Source organism: Engystomops pustulosus, chromosome 6 (genome assembly GCF_040894005.1).
Source record: "Engystomops pustulosus chromosome 6, aEngPut4.maternal, whole genome shotgun sequence".
NCBI lineage: Eukaryota > Metazoa > Chordata > Amphibia > Anura > Leptodactylidae > Engystomops > Engystomops pustulosus.
This window is the reverse complement of record NC_092416.1, coordinates 82,893,371-82,915,716: the sequence shown is the minus strand read 5'-3', so window position 1 is coordinate 82,915,716 and position 22,346 is coordinate 82,893,371. Positions and strand designations below refer to the sequence as shown.

The window sequence follows — 22,346 nt, the reverse complement described above, 5'->3', positions numbered from 1 at the left end:
GGTGATACATGGTAAAAAATAGTTATGTTACATGATGTATCTCCATGCCTATGTCAGATCCTTACCAATATGGTTTTATTCTCCCATATTAAGACATACAACTTTCTTTACCCATCACTGCTGTGTGAAAAATAGTGCCATATCCTTTTCCTAGGTGTCCCCCATTTAATTGCCAACATATTGATGAAGCCCCACTATAGGTTTACACAGTTCATGAAGAAAGCAGTGTGTCTGAACATTGCAAACAGTCTTGAACCCAATATTAAAACCATCACTGAAGCATAGATGGTTGGTGTGATTAAATAGAAGAAGACATTTCAAGTCTATATTGAATTCAAAGAGAGGAAGGCACACATATTTTCAGATCATGACTAAGGCAGCTCCTGCCGAAACGCGTTGATTAATCCACGAACCGTGTCCACGTATGGTACAGAGTGCTGGATGCCAAATTCGTTTTTTGCGACACACATATTTTGGTACAATATTTTCATTGGGATCTTTATAGGACATCCTTGACCAACATTCAGCATTCCAGGAATTACATATACAGATGGTCCCCGACTTAAGGACACCTGACTTACAGATGACCTCTAGTTACAAACCTCTCTTCCCCCTGTGATCTCTGGTGAAGCTCTCTGGATGTTGCTTTAGTCCCAGACTGCAATAATCAGCTGTAAGGTGTCTGTGATAAAGTTTTATTGATGTTTGTTCACATTAGAGCAAAAACATTTTGAAAATCCAATTGTCACTGGGACAAAAAAAACTTTTGTCTGGAGTTATACCAGCTCCAATTTACATACAAATTCAACTTAAGGAGAATTCAACTAGAGAACATATCTTGTATGTGACCTGGGGACTGCCTGTATACCCTGTTTCCCAGGGTGACACCCCTGAAAATAAGACCTAGTGCAATTTTTTTCAAGCTTAGAATTATTGAAGGTCCCGATCTGTCCGAGGAAAAGCTTGGCAGGACAGAGCAGTTTGCCTGTCAGCCTATGCATAGGCTGACACATGGCTATTGCAGTTTATGAGTATATAAAGTAGTATCACATGATCACTAGTTCATATGCTAGTAATGTAAAAAAAAAAAACACAAAAATAAAAATTACAAAAAAAATGAATTAGAATGTCCCAAAAGACCCCCAACCCATAAACCTAAAACAATAAATTGAAAAAAAAAAAGTGGAAAAAAGTTTAAAAAAAAACAACCCACAGCATATTTGGTATCACCACGTCCCACAATTCCCAATCTATAAAAATATCAAAACAGTTATTTATGGTGGTGAACCGCGTAATGGAAAAATGCGGCCGAATGTCCGAATCGACACTCTTTTGCAACCCATAATAAAAAGTGATCAAAAAAGGTTGCACAGTCCCCAAAATGGTAGCAATGAAAATGTCAGCTTGTCCCAGAATAATATGACACCTTAGCCAACTCCGTACTCCTAAGTATGAAAAAGTTATTAAGACCTTTATAAATTTGGTATCCCTGTGATTGTACTGAACCAAAGAATATAATAGAGATGCCATTTTGAGCGCACAGTGAAAGACTTAAAAACAGAACCTACAAGAAAATGGCGCAAATGCTGTTTCTTGTCAATTTTACCACATTTTGATTCTTATTTCCACTTCCCAGTACTTGGCACAGAATATAACATACAGTCAATAGGAAGTACAATTTGTTACGCAGAAAACAAACCCTAATACAGCTCTGTACACTGAAAAATAAAAAAAGATATTGATTTTTTTAAAGTGGGGAGCGATAAACAGAAAGTAAAATGGAAAAAGCCCATAAGCTAAAATGTCCCCTTTACTACATGATAAAAAGTTTACAAATTCTCTGGGATAAAGGTGTGTGGTACTTCAGGGCACGTTCACACGTGGCATTTTAGTTGCATTTTGAAACACAATCCAAAGGTTCCACGAGTGATCGCGTGTTTTGGTAACATTGGGGCACATTTACTTAGGGTACGAATCGAGTTTTTCCGCCGGGTTTCCCGAATCTTTCCGATTTGCGCCGAATTGCCCTGGAATTTTGGCGCACACAATCGGATTGTGGTGATCGGCGCTGGCTTTCACGAAACAGAAATCGGAAAACCCGACGGATTCGGAAAAAATGCAGAATTAAAAAAAAAAAATTGTGTCGCAAGAATATCACTCACATACACCGGAATGAAGCAGGTGAACTCCAGTGAAATATAAAAGTTCAATGGCTTTTCCTTTGCCTTCTGCACCCCGCAATGTGCCCGGACAGTGGATTACATTCAAACATGGGGTGTCCTCTTACATGGAAGAAACTTCACAATATATTTGTGATGCATTTTCTACTTGTATTCAGTTAACGTGGGTAAATTTTAGGGCTAAATGAACATATTGGGGGTCATTTGCTAAGGGCCCGATTCGGGTTTTCCCGACGTGTTACCCGATTATTTTCTATTTGCGACGATTTTCCCTGAATTCCCCCGGGATTTTGGCGCATACGATCGGATAGTGTCGCATCGGCGCCGGCATGCACGCGATGGAAATGGGGGGGGGGGGGGGGGGCGTGGCCGAACGAAAACCCGACGGATTTGGAAAGACCGTCGCATTTTAAAAAAAGTGTCGCTGGACTCGAGCTTACCTTCACCAGGAATAGGCTCGTGCATTCCGGCGGGCCTCGGCGGACTTCAGCGCAGCAGCGACACCTGGTGGACGTCGGAGGAACTGCCTTAGTGAATCCCCGGAAGACCCGAATCCACCGCAGAGAACGCGCCGCTGGATCGCGAAGGGCCCGGGTAAGTAAATCTGCCCCATTGATGATAAATATTAGTGAATACTAGTGAATACCTGCTGTTTTGAATAGTTTGAGGGGTGAAGTTAATAGAACAGGTTGATATGGTGGGGGGGGGGGTTGTTTATTAACAGAACTTCAAAACCACCAAATAAAATTGTCTAAAATAATTGATTCTAAAATTTTCTTAAAAATTTGAGAGAATGCTGTTCGATTTGTGATCTTTCTAGCATCGTAATAAAACAAAATGACACTTATGCCAACACAAAGCTGAGATACGGTAAACTATCAGCTTGAAAAACAGAACATATATCAACCAAAATTTCCCACTAGGTACCAAACAAATTCAAAAACACTAAAGTAAGTTAAAGTGTTCTTAAGTTATTAATGAATAAAGTGACACATGCTGGTGGCCTTGGTCACGAAGGTACTAACTTATTTAACGCTTTGTGTTCATAAATTCCGTGAATGTTTAGTGTAGCATAGATTGCTGTACATGGAAATAATCACAAGAAATTCTTGATGGAATGCAGAGTTTGGCTGGTTATGCTGATGTGGGTGATGACATGTCTAAAGTATCTTAATAAATACTTTTGTTTAGCAATGAATGTGAATTCTTGTTAATGGAAAAATAGGACATCCACTGGAAATAAGACCTAGCGCCTCTTAAGGAGCAAAAATTAATATAAAAACCTGCCTTATTTTCTGGGAAACACGGCAACAGTATTAGAGAGGTAGACCTGAACCCCCTGCCAAAACCCTTCTCCCACTCATTTATACAGCCCTTTAAATTAAGGCACCAATTGACATTTACATAAAGGACGCTTGAATAAAGTTCCATAGTGGAACCGAAATGTTGCACTGTTATGGATCAATAAACCTTCACTTGTTTTGCTCTGGATTTTCTCTGGTATGTTGCAGCTGCTTTTTATTTGTGATCATAAATCATGCCAGATATTTTGAGTATTACAAACCTTTACTTTATATACTGTAGGGCCACACACACTCAAGAGGCAGATAATATGATCTTCTGATCTCACTCGATACTTTAGTACACTGTCACCTCCAGTTGTTCATAACAATAAAGCTATAGACAACATATATTAGTCTAGCCCAATATAATTACAGATAACTACAATAGCATAACTATGTGAGGTATTACTTATGTGTAATTTTATATAATTATGACAATGGAGTCATTAGAGTACATTTATCATATCTAAGTGTGCCAGCATAAAATTAAATACTGACCCCCCCCCCCCCCCCCCCGACACCTGTATTAGGAGGCACCTGACAAATCTGGCGGACAGCAGCGCTGCACCGGCAGCGTAGTTCAATACAAGGCTATTGCCTATGCACAGGTATTTCACCTATTTCAGGGCTTTATATGCCAGTTTTCAGGTGTATAACCCCTAATAAATGTACCCAGGCATGAAGCAGTTTTTTTTTTAAGAGTGTGCCCTTATAGCACATGGTATTCGCTATGCAATTATTCTTGATTTTCACTCTCCAGTAAAAAGGTTTTGAGTCACAAATGTTATCAACAGTATCTGGGAATCTCAGCATCTGGGAGAACCTGGTCAATCATGTGGCGCTAGTAGGTGGTAATATTCCATTTCAAGAAACAGATTCGGTTACAGTTGTACCTATTTTAGTCATGAGTGACTAAAGTAGGTTCCCTTTTGGCTATATATTATAAAACAGCAAAAAGGGAGAAGCTTTTTTGTGCATTTTTCAGAAGCAATTATCAATTACCCTGTGGGAACTATAAACCACATGTAATAAGATAAGGATATAGTCTGAACACAACAACAGTCTACAGAAACTATACTTACATGATGTTTATTACACAGTAACAGTATAGAACCCATGGTTCTTAAATGACCCATAGTTCCGATGATATGACTTGTGGATTCAAAATTAGACGCATGTACTTTTTCTGTACATTTGGAGAAAAGGCCCTACTATGGTGGTACCAAGTGTAAATATATATAGCAGAAAGCTTCAGGTGGTTCTACCCTTAGCTAGCTCTTGCAGATATTCCAATATACAGAAATTACCCACTTGGTGTCTTCTCCATCAGACTGCCTGAATAAGTGTCCACATAAGTGATCTATACTCCATGGAAATAATTGTACATGCTGATATCCATCTTATGAATATAATAATTATTTAATGAATATTAAAACTACTTAGCAGGCGCAAGTGAAACCATAATCAATCTGCTGGATAATCGTAATAATAATTTAGCTCTGCTGAACAAAACAGTTTGATCGGATGTAGTAACCTTATCACAATATAGCGAGTGTTAAACAGCTACTCATTCAAAGACATACAACTTCAAGCTTTAAGTCTGTAACAGGGCCTCCTATCTACAATATGCCATTAACAATACTTGTGACTTTGTACGTATAAGGCAGAGGAAACAAAGGGACCAGGGATTTGAAACTGCTACCTCTGCACTCACCTTAGCCATATAATAATATATGTAAAAATAACTGCAATACTAACACATTACCAGTTCACTGCAGCAATTTCCTACTCTACTGTATATTATTTTGCACTTGACCCAGGAGGGGCAGTAAAGATTTATGCAAACAGACACACCTTGCACATTTATAGAGAAAACCTGGCAGCCCTTCAAATACCAACAGGAAAAGCATGCATACGTGAAAGAATTTATTTGCAGTATATGAAGACATCTTAACCTTTCATAAGAATTGGAGATTAAAGATAAAGCTTGGTGTGGGCAAGGATTTTTTTTCTGTGCAATTCTTTTTAAACCTGGCTCTGAACAAACCAGAGAACATTTGATGACATTTTTGGTCCAACTTGGATGTGCGCTTTTTATAGAGCCCTACAGCTTAGATTTCTAGGAAAGCTCTAGGAAAGAAGGAAACAGCTACTGATTAGTTCTTGGTTGAAAATTGGCATATGCACCTTCATTCAACTGCATACTTCCCCCATTAGTGTAATGTTCCCTTTTCCCCTTAGGCTGCGTTCACATGTGACGTTTGCATAACATTTTGAAATGCAATACAACAGCTGAGGAGAGGAGATTTGCCTAATGACATTGCAGTTAACATTTACTTTACAAAAGCAATGTGAAAACAATGCAGAGATGAGCGAGCACTAAAATGCTTGAGTGCTCGTTACTCGAGTCAAACTTTTCCCAATGCTCGAGTGCTCGTATCGAATAACGAACCCCATTGAAGTCAATGGGAGACTCGAGGATTTTTCACTGAAAGAACACATTAAAAGAACACAGTGAAGAGCACATTGCAGATGTTTCCGTACATCTGCTAACTTATGCGAAGACGCGTGCAGAACGGTGTTCTTCACAATAGTATGTGAAGAACAATATGTGTGAAGAACACATTGCAGATGTTTCCATATATCTTCAATGTGTTCTTCAAACATATTGTTCTTCATTTACTATTGTGAAGAACAACTTTCGGCACGCGTGTCTTCGGATAAGTTAGCAGATGTACGGAAACATCTGCAATGTGTTCTTCACTGTGTTCTTCACTTAAATGATCCTGTGTTCACTATTTTCATTGTATTCTTCACTGTGTTATCTTAAGTAAATGCTCGATCTCGTGCAGACGAAATACTCGTCCGAGCAACGAGCCGTTTCGAGTACGCTAATACTCGAACGAGCATCAAGCTCGGACGAGTATACTCGCTCATCTCTAATTAACATGCATTTACATTGTGTTATGTAAGCGCAAATGTTAACATCAATGTGAATTAGGCAAATCTTCTCTCCTCAGCTGTTGTATTTAGTTTCAAAACGAGATATAAACGCCACATGTGAATGTAGCCTCAAGTCATTGGATATTTAGTATTTTGTGGATATCACCAGTCTGTGAGGTTAGAGAACAACATGTCAGACTTAGTTCTGAGAACCTCATTTGATCTAAAAGGCTAGGCTCACATTTTATATATTTCATAAACATGTCCACAGATTAGTACAGTGAAATGTTAGCAGGAAACGTGAAAAGTGAAGTATACGTCAGGAATCCTCCTAAATGGGATGTGAACAGAGCCTGAACTACTTCAGATATGTTTGAAGTGCATTGTAAACACTCATGTAAGCTCTCGTCAAGTGTGTCATGGTTTCACAAACAGCTTTAAACATAAAACTGAGTCGGCAGTATTAACCTCCTAAGGTCTGTATAAGCTATGTTCTATAAGAACATGCTGGATTCTCACAGTTATACCATTATAATGAGATACGTAAATGATCTCACTCCAAAAAAAAAACCGCTTGAAATCATGAAAAACTACATGCAGTTGAGAATGAAGCACACTTTAAAATCACTGTAAAAATGCTTGTAAAATGCTAATGACTTATGGAAAGCTCAGTATTGACCTCCTAAACCTTACCCTTATATCTGTTAAAGTGGCAGAAAGACCAATGGGCCTCCATAAATATGCATTGTTTAGCAACCACAAAGAGTCGCTTGTGGGCATGTCACCACCAATTACTAAAGCTTTACAATAGCTCAACTAAAGCAACAACAAGTTGTTATAATAATTAACTCCAATATGACAATGTGACATTAGAATCCACCAAAGAAGGATTTAATAGTAAGTATGCAGAGCAAAAGGAGTGATTGGTGATAGTCGACTGCTAGACATGCCAAGAAGTTATGACCAGTTGACGGACTTTGAAAGGTGGCACACCACTGAACTGAGAGAAACAGGATTCTCATTTCAATAGACGTGCTTGGCTCCTTGACCATTCTGGCCCATCTGTTAAGAGGTTTTGGGAGCAGTGGTTAAGTGAAGGCAAGCACACATGGTGAACAGGCTACAGACAGGCACCTTTATTACACCCTTCACTAGAATCCTTGGGATATACGGTGGCCACATGTGCTACCTCTCATGGCTATTTTTCAGCAGAAACATGAATCCCCCCACACACAAGGGTTTCCTACGGATGGCTCCACCATATTCAATAAGAGTAAACATGTGACTTCTCTCAGTGACATCACAACAAGATCTTTAACGGCTTATCAGACTTTGTGAGGTAATTATATGTAGTTACAGCAATCGTCCACACATATGTCACTGCCAAATATTAGCACTAATAGAGCGTTGAGTTATAAAGTAGGGCACACGTTCCAGACAGTATAAATAATAAAAAAGCTTATTACCAGGGTGTGATTGGTTACAGGAAAACATTGTATAATCATCTTTTACCTGCTATACGTAAAGACTGGTCTGTAGGGCACAGCATTCTGGTGACTACATTGGTCTTTATCAGAGGCATAACTTAAAGGGCATCTACCACCAGGATGAAGGGCTGTATGCAAATGGAACATGGATCCCCTCAGGCTCATTTGCATACAGTTCTTTATCCTGGTGGTTGATGCCCTTAAAGGAGATGGTCACTTTACCTTATGTTTTTTTTGTAATGTGTATGGGGCAGATTATAACCAACATACATCTAATAAAATTTCTGAACCGCTTTCTTGATTTGTAAAGTGAAGATTCCGGTCTTTTACTGCCAGACATTCCTGAACATAAAATGTCTGCAGATGGAGGGTCATGCAATCCGCAACTGTCTCTGCCAATTCACACCTGAAAATAGCTTGTGCCCCACAAAATTAAGTTTGCGCACCAGAAAATTCTGTATTCTCTCTTCTACTCGCCCCACTACCTTCATCAGTGACCCTAACACCTTACATCTCGTACAGTCCCTCTTCCCAGCATTCATTTCTTTTTTTATTCTCTCTCTCTTTCTTCTGGTGTCTTTCCCTCTTCTTTCAAGCATGCTGTTACCCAATTGCTATAGAAACCTTCCTTGGACCCGTTGAGTGCTATTAACTTCCAACCAATCTCTAATTTCCCTTTCATCCCAAACTCCTGGAATGCCTGCTCTATTCTAAACTAACCCGCTATCTCTCAGCTAACTCCCTCCTTGACCCCCTGCAATCTGGTTTTCATACTTTACATTCCACTGAAACTGTTCTTTCTTAAGTCTTCAATGATCTCCTCACTGCCAAATCCAAAGGTAACTATTTTTTCCTCATTCTTCTAGATCTTTCACCAGCATTTGATACTGTGGATCGCTAGCTTCTCAGGATGCTTTGCACTATTGGCCTGAAGGACACTGTGTGCTTTTGGTTCTCTTCCTAGTTCTCTCAGCACACTTTCAGCGTCTCCTTTTCTGGATCTCTCTGGTCTGCTCTTCCTCTTACCATTGTGGTTCCTTAGGGATCAGTCCTAGGACCTCTTCTCTTTTCCCTCTAAACTGCCCCCGTTGGACAAACCATCAGAAGATTTGGTTTTCAGTATCAATTTTATGCTGAAGATACCGAAGGGCCATCACTAGGAATTGTGGGGCCCCTAGCTGGCCCCCTCAGTATACAAGTAGCCCCAGCATGCCCCCTCAGCATACAGATAGCCCCAGCATGTCCCTTCAGTATATAGATAGCCTCAGCAGGCCCCCTCAGTGTATATACATAGTCCCAGCATGCCCACTCATCGTCCCAGCACAGTAAAAAAAAGAAAAAAAAACTGGGCAGTGCCTGGTTTGTTTAAAGGATGTAGGCAATGGAAAATTGCTGCCTGCCTCCAGTGACTAGCTCTCTGTGCGCCTTAAAGACACACACACCTTTGATCTCTATGGAGGGTCAGGATGGCGTGGGGGGTTGTGGGTTCTGTGACTCCTGCTGGACCCCCCATGTTGGCGGTCATTATGATACCCAGCTATATACTTCTGCATTTAACATCACGACTACCTTACTACAGAACAGCACTGGATCCCCCATGATGGCGGCCTTGATGTTACCCAGCTTTATATTTCTGCACATAACATCACCCCTACCTTACTACAGAACAATAGTAATGTAGTAATGTCTCTCTGCTGTCTCTAACATCATGTCCTCTCTCTTCTTGAAACTGAATCATTCTAAGACTCAACTTCTTGTCTTTCCACCATCTCCTAACCGACCAAACCTTCAACTCTCCATTTCTGTCTGTAGCATCATCAGAACCCTGAGGCAACAGGCCCCCTGTCTCAGGGTTGTGCTGAACTCTCCTTTGCACTGCATATCAAAAACATCTTTAGAATCCATCCATTTCTTACAATTAAAACCTCTAAAATGCAAATTTTTTCTTTAATTTACATTTGTCTAGACAACTGTAACAACCTATTAACCGATCTGCCACTCACTTAACTCTCTCCTCTACAATCTATTTTTAATTCGGCAGCCAGGCTCGTCTTTCAGACCAAACGCTATATTGACGCCTCCATTCTATGCCAATCACTGCACTGGTTGCCGTCTCCTTCCAAATGCAGTTTAAAATAATCACCCTCATCCACAAAGCTTTGCACAGCACAACAACTTCCCTACCTCTCCTCTCTCATCTCAGTTTATTCCCCAACCCATGCACTTCCAGCGATCTTAGACTATTCTCTTCCTTAATTGGAACCTCCCACTTATGTCTTCAGGACTTCTGCTAGGCTGCACCAATTCTCTGGAATGCCCTACCCTGGACTATCAAACTAAACCAACCTCAAAAGCATTAAAAATGCTCTTAAAACCCATCTCTTTAAGCAGTCCTATCATATTCCCTAACTGCATGAAACTTCAACTCTCTCTTTACTAACCCATCCTCTGCAATCCTCCCTATTGTTTCCACATGACTCTGTATTGTCTTATTTTATTTGGATATGCCCTCTATGATTTATATAATGTTCAAGAGTATGATGGTGCTGTATACATAAAGATTATTATAATTTTAATATATTTGCAGCTTGTAGAGCTTATCTATTCCAGTTCACATATTAGAAATGCTGCTACCTCCTTGCCATACGCCAATCCCAATGTTATGTTCATATTTTAACACAGATAACAGTTGGTATGTGCACATAGTAATGTTAAAAATATGCTCATTCAAGGGTGTGAATTATAAGATCATAGGTCCTGCATTGATTTATATTCATCAAAGGAAGACTCTGTACCATGCACCACTACCTTAGACAATGCACTAGGTAAAACAATGTATTGGCTTTATCTGGAAGGTTTTAAAACCTTTACTCCAAAACCTTTAAACCAGGAATCCAGAAAAAAAAATACATTTATGTATCAAAAATACCAATTTTACGGTGGTATAGAAAAGGTGTTTTTATTGTGGCATTCATTTTAGGAGGAAAAGCTCCACCCTTGTCCAGAGGCTATGTCTTACATTTCAGAAGTTAATTAGGCTGGACTACAATACCAAAACGCTGGCCATTATTTTTCTAAACCTGGACAAAACCTTTAATAGATTGAGAAGGGATATTTTTTGGACAACAAGCAGACAAACACTAACTGCGATGATATAGGCAACAACACTAATTGACTGAGAGAATGTTAAGTTATTCCTTTGATTCCAGATATTTTCACACAATTGATAAAGTTTCTCATAAAAGAAAATATTCGACCAGGTGACAGCTGAAAACTGCATTGATTGTGGAAGTTGGATTCAGTATAATATATGTTAAAACTAAAAGGAATGATTAAAAATGTTTTCAGATGCAATGAGTGTTGCTATTGTAGCAAAATGAAGTTATATTTTGCTTGACATGCATATTGTATCAGAGCCTATAGCACTCCAACTGCAAGTCCATTATACATTCAGAAACTCGGTCATACTCTGTATATACTTGCTGCATGCAGACCACCACTGCTACCAATTCCCACCATCAAACAGAATTCAAAGATACCATATAAAGATTTCAAACAGAGAAATAAGTCTGTGACATTAATGGGTAGTTCCAAATTTAGACATCTAAACACAATGTACATTCTGTGACATAAGCTGAATACAACCATCACTATGTGCAGTATTCAACAGCTGCCAAACTAGTTGAACCCCTCAGGGCAGGGAAGGGATTAGCATTATGAGCTTGACGATTGACCAAAGTCTAAAGACAAGTAAATATTAAAGCTGGTCGTAAATGTACAACTGGATTGGCTGTCTGGTCATTTGTGTACCATGATGGTGGTCAGTAAAGTGATCAGTTGACTGTATGTTAAGTACAATTGCCAGTTAATTAAATTTGGTGTAGTGCTGTCTATAAACCTGAACTGGACTCTCAAGTTAAATAACAATTATTGTGAGTTACCAACAAGGCCTTGGTAACCAGACATTGCAAATGTGTTGGGAATAGCCTAGTAAAAACATCTTATACATATGACCTGGTCACATTAAAAAAAAAAAAAAGACATTTAATGTTTATTCTATGTGTATGTAATTGCCACAATTGGAAGTATTTGTATATTGATTAGAACTATTTAAAACATATGTAGCACTATACAGTAAATTGTTTTAAACAATACACAAATGTCCAGTAAATTGAATGGATTGTCCTGCCTGGTTCACTGCGTCTTGTCTCCGTTGTGTCTCCGTTTTGTCTCTGTGTTCGCAAAGAGATCTGAAGGTTTAAGATTCCTTTGAAAACATCACAACTGGTTTTTCAGCCTCATCAGTGAAAAAAAAAACAAATGTTTCATCAGTTTTTTTTGCGGACCCATAGACTTCTTTTGCCTTCCATGATCCGCATGCATGAAAAAATAGGACATGTTTCATAATTTTCCCACGGTCAACGGATCAAAAGCCAATGTGAAAACATCCATAGAAATCAATGGCTTTGTGAGGCATATGTCTAAAACACTGAACCATGAACGTGAAAAACAACGCCTATGTGAAAGAGCCCTTTGTGAATGAGCTATTTGTGAATGATTTCAGTGTATTTCATATCAGCAAACCCACATTTATCTATGACTCACCTTCATCGCACCTTCTTTTATTATTGATAAGCTATATTACAGATGTTTTCAAATCTAAGAGTTTTGCTTTTGGTTCCAGTGCAATGATAGCAGGGGAGCCACAGTTTCCTGAACTGACTGTTCATTGTACAAGACATAATAGCACCTATAAAATACAGAAGCTCTTTAACCATCATAAAAACTCGGAAGTGGCATATGTCATTCTTGTGCTTATGACTTGATTATGGAGGCCACAATCACAATGAGCATTGTCTGTACGTGTAGGGATGGCATCAGTATAGTTAGCTAATACCCTCCAAGTATCTAAATATAGAACCAGAGTGATTCCTCGATGATTCAGGTGAAATGTACTTGATACGTCAAGCTGCTCCCATGTGGTGACATAAAGGTGACAAAGATCTAGGTGTACCCACCAAGACTATAGTACACTACTGAGTCAGAACGGATCCCTTACTTACAATGATAGCTACGGTCAATAAAATGTGTTGTAATAACAAACTCAACTATGGAAAAGGTTGAAAATAGGTGAGTATAAGAGCTGAGCCTTTATCAGCAGGAAAAATCTCAGGTCTCAAAAAAGGCATGACAGGAGTTTTTTTAGTGTCATTTGCAACTATCCATGGATAACTGTCATACGCATTGAATATACCTCATAATAATGTACGTTGGTGCATAGAACAATCTACAAATGTATTTGCGGAGACAGCATGTAAAAAAATATTGCCCTCTACCCTAGCTGGGCCCTTAAGATCAGTGTTCAAAAGTTATGAGTTAATCCAGTGTGACACAGGTATTCAGTATTTCCCTTCTTAAGAATAAATTATTGATTTTAGAAACATTATAACAAAGCTACGAGATAGATGATCTATGGACACATAATTAACAGATAGATTACATACATTTGAGATCGATGATATATAGACAGATAGATGACAGAAGATTAAATAGATGACTGATATGAGACAGACAATTGATAGATAGATAGATAGATAGATAGATAGATAGATAGATAGATAGATAGATAGATAGATAGATAGATAGATATTATCTCCAAAAAATAGGCAGCACTCCAAGGTTGTAATCCAAAGGTGAGGGTGAAGCTTTATTCCATGGCAACGTTTTGGTGTTTTAATCCACCTTTATCAAGCATGCTAGATAGGTAGATAGATAGGTAAATACTATATTTGTAAAAAGATAATGATATAGATTGTCTGTATTAAAAAGCGCACATTATCTATTGTAGCATTTTCCACAGAACTACATTTTCCAGCATAATCTCAGCTCATAACACAATAAAGCAAATATTGGCGCTACTGATGTTTGTTGAAACCTTCTGCTGAGAAGATTTTCCAATTGAAACCTCAGACACACATTCGGTAGATACCATTTAGGTAACCATGTCATTTTCTGTTTTTGGTTTGTCTACTGGATGATCTATACAGAATAGCACAATGTTTGCTATATAGCATTTATGATCTCGCTCTTGTCAATTGGACAATCTAAGATAAAAGTACACTCTTATGGTGTCTGTGTAAAATAGGCTATGCTATGTTTAGCATATAAGCACGTACAGCATACACAACAGTGTGGTACAATTTCAAAATGCAGTCATGACTATCATCATAGTAAAAAAAGGTAAAAAATGTAAACATAAGAGTAAAGGGATCCCTTTAGAAAGCTTATCACCATCAGATGGCATCGATGAATATAAACTGGCAGTGTAACAGGGAAAAGGGACTTCTGATGGAACCTGCATAGTACATATTAGAACTACCTGCTGCAGGTAATCTGTGCGCTACACATAGAAGAGAACGTGACTGCTCACCTTAGATCAGGAGCAGTGAAGCAGATCCAGCCTGGTTAATCCACAAACCCAGAGCAATAAATACACATTCCTTGTATAAAGGGCCCAAGGAAAGCTTGCTGTGTGTGCGCCTTCTCCGGGTCCCCAGCTGGTAGTGTGACAGGTGCAGGTTCCTCTCCAGTATTCTCACATGGGGCACACCCACATTCCAGAACTCTTGGAAACTAGGTGTAGTTTGGCAACCTGCTCAAACATAGCACACAGACATATCTTAAAAGGGCTGCCATCTAATGCTACTATAAGAAGTCAGCAGCCGCACTGGAATCACCTAAAAAAAAAAAAAAAAAAAAGACGATAGCCCACATTCGCCACCATTTTATATAAATATGTGCAATATTTATAACAGTCCCTCAGGTTGTATGAGAAAGCCAACAAATAGACCACCGGAAAATATGTTGTAGATGCAGGTTTAGGTACAATGTGATTACATATATATGCTGCGATAAAAGTCTTCGCCTCAAAATTATTTCAGCTGTGGGTTTAGGCCAAATGCAAATAACAGTGAAAACGGTCTTGTGCCATTTGGTTTTTGAACACTGAATGCAATACTTTTTGATTGATCAGTATGACTAAACCTTTAAAACGTAGAGCATGTTTCAGTCAGAACCATATTTTTTTAGAATTGCCCATAAACTATAGTTTGAGGAAAAACAGACAAAAACGGTGAAAAACTTATGCGTTTTTAAAATGTATGCTTTTTTTAACTGACTGCTTAAAAACAGAGTAAAAATGGGTTCAAAACACCACGTGTGACTCCACCCTAAGACTAACACTCTGGGCACATTTACTGAGAACAGTGCAAACTGCATTAATGCAGTTTGCCTGTGTAGTGTGCAGGGGGTGCCAGATTTCTGGCACACGTTTTTCATGACTCTGGCGCCCCCTGCACTGCTCCGACAGAGTGCACCAACTTTTTTTTGGTGCTCCTTTAACATTGGGCTTGCAACACTATTCTGTCGGACTTTGCATGTTAAATCCGGTGCACAGTCCAACTGAGCATCGGAGTGCACCCTAATTTATGTCGCATAAAGACTAGTGCAGCTGCACCACAAAAGGGTCCCGTGTGACACAATTGTGGTGCCGACACTTCTTACATACCTGTGCAAGCAGTTTGCACCTGAAAGAACGTGCAGAGTTCTGGCACAAGGGCCTTAGTAAATGTGCCCCTGTATATCACAATGTAGAATGTAGTGTTACTGCAGTGCCACAATATGGTGAATTAAAAGAACTGGGTACCAGTGTATTTCAGTAAGGAGACTACAGTTACCCATAGCCTTGGACCAGTGATGAGAATTAGTCTAGTTATTAGCAGGGACACCAATTGAGAACCTCCCTCTGTTTGGTGATTTTTTTGTAAGTTTGCATATAAACGTACATATATAAACTAATAAAGATAAGGATCATTTGTATGAAGATTTATATAATTTCCAATTTACTTTTCGTATCAGTTCCTCAGGGTTTTCTAGAAAGCTTCTTGCTGTTATTCTACAGAAAGCTGCCAGTTGTTTTTGAATTCATCATTTACTCTTTTCACCATACAGTATAAAAAAAATTTGAATTATTCTGTAGGTAAGTACAATTAAGATGCCACAGCAATTGTAATTCCATAAGTCACCTATATCACATACTCACCATATTTTGTTTCCCCACAGCACCATTGCTGTGTGAGCCTCTGTGCCTGGAAGGGATGATGAAGGCTTCAAGGCAGAGTTGGAGCATTGCATTCAACTTTAACAGAGGATACATTATGGAGGACATACCTCCCAACACCTTGGAAATCAGTACAGACCAAAATTATCTGCATGGAGGAGAGATATGCAAAGGGAAGGCAGGATCCCTTTGTTGGGAGTTCTATTTTTGTTGGTGCCAATGCATAAGAACTGATACAATTTCTACAACAATTTCTCTCTGTGCAGGAGTCCTCTGTGTGAGTGGTCTACCATGATCCTATATCTGCAGTTCAAAAAGATAGGAGAGCAGTGGGGGACACACAAGAAATTTAGTTATGAATAGCAAATTGAAAAGTAAACGAGTACTAGACAGGTCCACCCATTTTGCCCTTGATGGTCTGCAAGTCTTAAAAAGCTACTGTGGTGCTCTCCCAAAGTCATCTGCACATGAGCACTGACATTGTGTACAACTGTGTAATGCAATATACGTGGAATTATTCTCTTATTGTAAAACAGCTGGAAGGTGTCTGCCAACAAATATCACATGACATAAGACATTTTTCTCATTACTGAACTTACACTGCAACATAATGAATGCTCCCTGTGCTGATGTACATACATAGTTATAATGATTCACAGGATCAAGTCATTCTGGAAACAATAATTCTAGGGATCCAGTATGTAACACTCACCTCTATGACACCAAGAGCAATTAGATACATGGCATGTGCACCGTCACAGCCCATTGATGTGTTATTTTTCTTTGTGGTGTTATATACATTTGATGGGTTTTCAAGTAGGGCAGGGGGCAGATGAATTATAATGCAACACACTATCCAGGGTATATATGTATGCTACAAATATTCAGGCACACATAGAAGATATGTATGGTAGGAGATATATAAAAAAGCCACTTTCAATTTAGATTTTTTTATAGGTGCATAGGGCACCTAAAACTGAATGTTAAATGAAAACTGTACTGCTAATAGTTGAATAGTTTTACCAAATGAGACTTAAAGAGAACCTCTTTCCTACCCACTAACCACACACAGTACATTTTTGATGTCTTTATACATGCTCCACTGAGGCCTCTATCCTTGGGATTAGAGCCACCATTCTTCTAAAAATGACTTTTATTGGTTTTCTTTGTTCCATCATTATAAAATGATGCAAATTCGATTTTAATAGAGCCTGGAGCCCCTCAGACTCATTTGCATAATTTCTAAAGCCCCTTTTTTTTAAGACAAGAGCATGTAAGGCTTAGAGAAGAACAGATCCTGCCAGAGGGGGCACACACCAGTATGTCAGTGTGCTTGGTTTATACTTCTTCATCCTGGTGGTAGATGTCCTTTAAAGGTTTAGTAACAATTTTACTGTTTTCTGTTCCCATTTCTGTTATTTTCAAAATCAACAGTAAATACTGCACAGAGATAAAGTATGATGAATAAATGGATTTGTATAAAGAAATACAAAAAAAATTCTCCTGTGTTTTTTTCACCTCTGCTGATCTTGACTTGATTAAGTAACTGGTGGAATAGCAACGTGAACTGGCTCTTCAGTACATTACACAGAGAATGAAATTCTGAATATCTGATTGGTGGAGTATTGGACCCCCATTGATTTTACATTGATAGGTCCTTAATCCCTTCCCATATTATAAAGTACACTTATTTTGTGGTTAGAAATTGATAGGGGTGCTGGTAGACTCCTTTTAAAAGACAATGATATTTAATTACATCATTAAAGGTTAAACCAACTGCGATGTAAAAGCATAAAGGACCTTTTCTGATGTTATGAGCAGGCTACCGGTCTACCAGGCTACTTTGAAAAATTTTGGTTCTGGTCTATTTAGGGTTCTCTACTTATTCAGGGGTCTATTTTTGCTTGATGGCTGGTCTAATTTTTGTATTTTTTTCTGGCATATGTTTGGGTAAGAAGTGCACAGTTATTTTACGGTTCTGTGTTTATGTTCTGGTCTGGTATTTTTATGCGCCGACTGGAGTTATTATACTTGTTGGTAAAGCTTCTTAGGTGTTTATTAAGCACCCCCCAAGGGGCATGAGTTTCCAATCTTTACTGCATTACATGTTTTTTTGTTTCATTTCCATTGATGGACTACTAATATCTACAATTTAGGATGTTTGTATTAAAATAATTGCGCAAAGACGAAGAAGACTTGCTTACGATCGTCACTTCCATAATATTTTGAAGACGTTATGTTAGTGGCCCAAGGTTACGGTGGGTGTAGCAGTACAGGCATTCTATGTATGGCACACAGTGAGTGACATCATATTTGTCATTTTGTTTTCTCTCTCCAGTATATTGCTATGATCTGCTCTTGCCTGCAGCCAAACACATGACATATGACTAGCATGCTGGTCAATACATAGTTATTGGAATGCTGCCAAATCATCTAGAAGGGCTTATCGTACACATTACTTAAAGGAAATCTAGCATAAAGCATGGATAAACCAGGAGCACTTACCCATAGATCCAGGCACTGTGACTTTAATAATCGTCTTATATTTGTTATCCATGGCCTCCTTCCTTTTAAAATCAACTTTTAAAATTTTGCTAATAAGCCTGAAGGGCTCTCTGGCATTACCAGAGCCCCTCAAAGTTACAGGTGTACATGTTGTTACAGTGAGCAAAACATGTCTCACCCAACCCCTTGTTCTGAGGGATCTGCTCTGCTCATTGTAACAGCCTGTGAGTCTGCAGCACTGCGAAGCTCTGTAATTCCCCCGCACAGCCATTTAGGCAAATACAGGATACAGGACACTGTCACATTGTCCGTATCTATGAGTAAGTGTCCTTGGTTAATCCTGCTTGATTTTGATGGTAAATTTCCTTTAAGCAGTTGTTCATGGCAATTTTAACAAGTAAATTTGGTGCCATTACCGTATATACTCGAGTATTAGCCGAGTTTTTCAGCACAAAAAATGTGCTGAAAAACCTTAACTCGGCTTATACCCGATTTAAAAAAAAAGTGTACTCACCTTCCGACGCACGCCCAGGAGGTCCTCTTCTGTCCAACGATGTTCTGGCTCTCTCTCCGTGCAAAGCCATCGCTCAAGCTGTGACATCAGCGGTTTGCTGACATCACAGTGTGTGCCGATGGCGGAGCACACACTAGAACGCCAGCAAGCCGCTGACTTCACAGCTCGAGCAACGGCACCGCACGGATACAGGGAGCCGGAACAACGTTGAACAGAAGAGGACCTCCTGGGCAGAATTGAACATGTTCTGGGTTGCGGTATTAATACGTAGTGACATTAGGCAAAGAGAATCGAATGTTCATCAATTTTTGCAAAAAAAAAAAAAATCACAAAATAAAAGAGAACAAGTGTGTTCTTAGTTTGTTCTGGATAGGAGAAGGTTAAAAACATGGCATGGCTTTCATGCAACAGAAATCGGGGGCGGGCCTTCTAATGATCTGACTGATTCGTACTGAGCGTGGGATTTAATATTCAAATTGTGTCGCATCCAATGCAATTACATACACCGGGAAGAAGAAGGTGAACTCCGGCGGACCTGAGCATGGAAGCGTCACATGCAAGGTATTGCGACACAGTGCATTGTAGTCGGACAACGCACTTTCAGGGATCTCCAGCAGCCGGGTAAGTAAATGTCCCCCAATATTGCCATTATCTGCAAGGTTCAGCAGTTCCTGTGTTTGTAGACTGCTAAGAATCTGGGGGGGGGGGGGGGGGTACATTTCAGAGAGAGATATATCTTTGGCTCTGTGGCACCTAGAATCTCTCTTCTCTTTTCTTATGTAAGAGGAGAGTCTCTTCTTTCAAATGAATCTAAAATTGTCAGGAAAACAGAGAAATTTACTGTTAAAATACTACCGGGAGTGATTTTTATGTATAAAAATCATACTCAAAATTCTCACTTTAAAAGTGAATATCTCCAGTTCCCTTTCTGACAACTAGAAAAACAATTTTAGATTCATTTGAAAGAACAGATGCTCTTGCCACTCCCTAATGTTGGCCCTGGGGGCATGGATCCTAGTGCCTTCAACTGGGGGGGAAATTTAATTTTATTTAATGTCAGGTGTTGTGGGAGCAGGTGATGAGCAGGGCACCTGATGCTATCAGCTCCTGTGCTCCGCTGCATGCTATTGGTCAAGCCTGTGGTCTGGATGATCGTAGCTGTGGCCTTTGACCCTGCACAGCCCAACATCATCATTATCGCTGCGCCAAAGATATGAAGAAGACGCCTGGATGAGCAGGTAAGTATGAGTTATTTTTATTTATTTGCTTCTGAGGTAGCACTGTGTCTACTGGGGCGTGGGGGCAGACAGCACTGGCTACTGGGGAAGCACTGTGACTACTTGGTGGCAGCACTCACTACTGGGGCAGCACATGTAATACTTGGGGACAGCACTGTGACTACTTGGGGGCAGGGACAATTCTAGCCTTTTTGCTGCCTGAGGTGAAAATTTAAATGCTTGCTTCTTATCACCTGCTACATTGGTTCACTGAATTTATTGACAAATTTTGAAAAAAGAATTCTAGCAAAATTACTAGCAATGGATTACACAGCGGCACAGGCTGACAAATAAGAAGGCAACAACTCCCTGGCTCCCTGTGGCTGACACTTTACAGGCTGATGCTGTCCCCTCAATAGTATCAGCCAGTGACACAGACATCAGTGGCCTTTAGTACCTTACATGATCTGATCTGCTCCAGGAAGAGGACTTTATTATGATTTCTCCTGACCAGCTCCATGCAGGACATCTTCAATCTACACCCCTAAAAATACCACAGTCACTTACAGTATATTGATTACATTTGTTATTAAGGGATTAAGGGTGGTGGGGGTCCCTGGGCGCAAACTGGTGGGGGCCCTTCCAACAATGTTTTTGGAGGTATATAGCCTATAGGTATATAGTCAGCAGGGGCGTAACCAGGAGAGGCTGGGCTCCATAGTAGATTTCTGCATGGGGCCCCCTTCCCCTTAAAATATATATATATGGCAGGCACACGTCGGGCGCACTGGAGAGGAGGAGAGGTGAGCGCAGCTCACCCTTCCCTCCTCCATAGAGAATAGAACCGCATGGCCGTTCTTACGGCCATAGATAGAGCACGCTCTATCTCTTTTGCTCGAAACAGTGAGTACTCATTGTGCTCACCATACCGAGCCCCGGCATATAGAAGCCTATAGGGAAGTATATCCGACAGCAAATTTGCGACCAGATATACTTCCCCCATATGTTCTTGGGAAGGTACCCCTATACAGACATGTTTAATTACACACATTTATACAATGATATATACACTCACCGGCCACTTTATTAGGTACACCTGTCCAACTGCTCGTTAACACTTAATTTCTAATCAGCCAATCACATGGCGGCAACTCAGTGCATTTAGGCATGTAGACATGGTCAAGACAATCTCCTGCAGTTCAAACCGAGCATCAGTATGGGGAAGAAAGGTGATTTGAGTGCCTTTGAACGTGGCATGGTTGTTGGTGCCAGAAGGGCTGGTCTGAGTATTTCAGAAACTGCTGATCTACTGGGATTTTCACGCACAACCATCTCTAGGGTTTACAGAGAATGGTCCGAAAAAGAAAAAAACATCCAGTGAGCGGCAGTTCTGTGGGCGGAAATGCCTTGTTGATGCCAGAGGTCAGAGGAGAATGGGCAGACTGGTTCGAGCTGATAGAAAGGCAACAGTGACTCAAATCGCTGTTGAGTCACTTTGAGGCAGATGGGCTACAGCAGCAGAAGACCACACCGGGTGCCACTCCTTTCAGCTAAGAACAGGAAACTGAGGCTACGAAATTGGACAGTAGAAGATTGGAAAAACGTTGCCTGGTCTAATGAGTCTCGATTTCTGCTGAGACATTCGGATGGTAGGGTCAGAATTTGGCGTCAACAACATGAAAGCATGGATCCATCCTGCCTTGTATCAACGGTTCAGGCTGGTGGTGGTGGTGTCATGGTGTGGGGAATTTTTTTTTGGCACTCTTTGGGCCTCTTGGTACCAATTGAGCATTGTTGCAACGCCACAGCCTACCTGAGTATTGTTGCTGACCATGTCCATCCCTTTATGACCACAATGTACGCAACATCTGATGGCTACTTTCAGCAGCATAATGCGCCATGTCATAAAGCTGGAATCATCTCAGACTGGTTTCTTGAACATGACAATGAGTTCACTGTACTCAAATGGCCTCTACAGTCACCAGATCTCAATCCAATAGAGCATCTTTGGGATGTGGTGGAACGGGAGATTCGCATC

At 40.0% G+C, this 22,346-nt stretch overlaps 1 protein-coding gene across 1 annotated transcript in view; it reads right to left on the bottom strand.

Moving 5' to 3' along the window:
- The window catches only part of EPS8L1 (EPS8 signaling adaptor L1), a 72,092-nt gene extending 57,559 nt beyond the window's left edge, over positions 1-14,533 (bottom strand). Inside the window, exon 1 of the mRNA XM_072156795.1 lies at positions 14,384-14,533. The gene's annotated coding sequence lies outside the window, so the exon portion shown is untranslated. The remainder of the gene's footprint in view (positions 1-14,383) is intronic.
- Between the last annotated feature and the right edge of the window lie 7,813 nt (positions 14,534-22,346).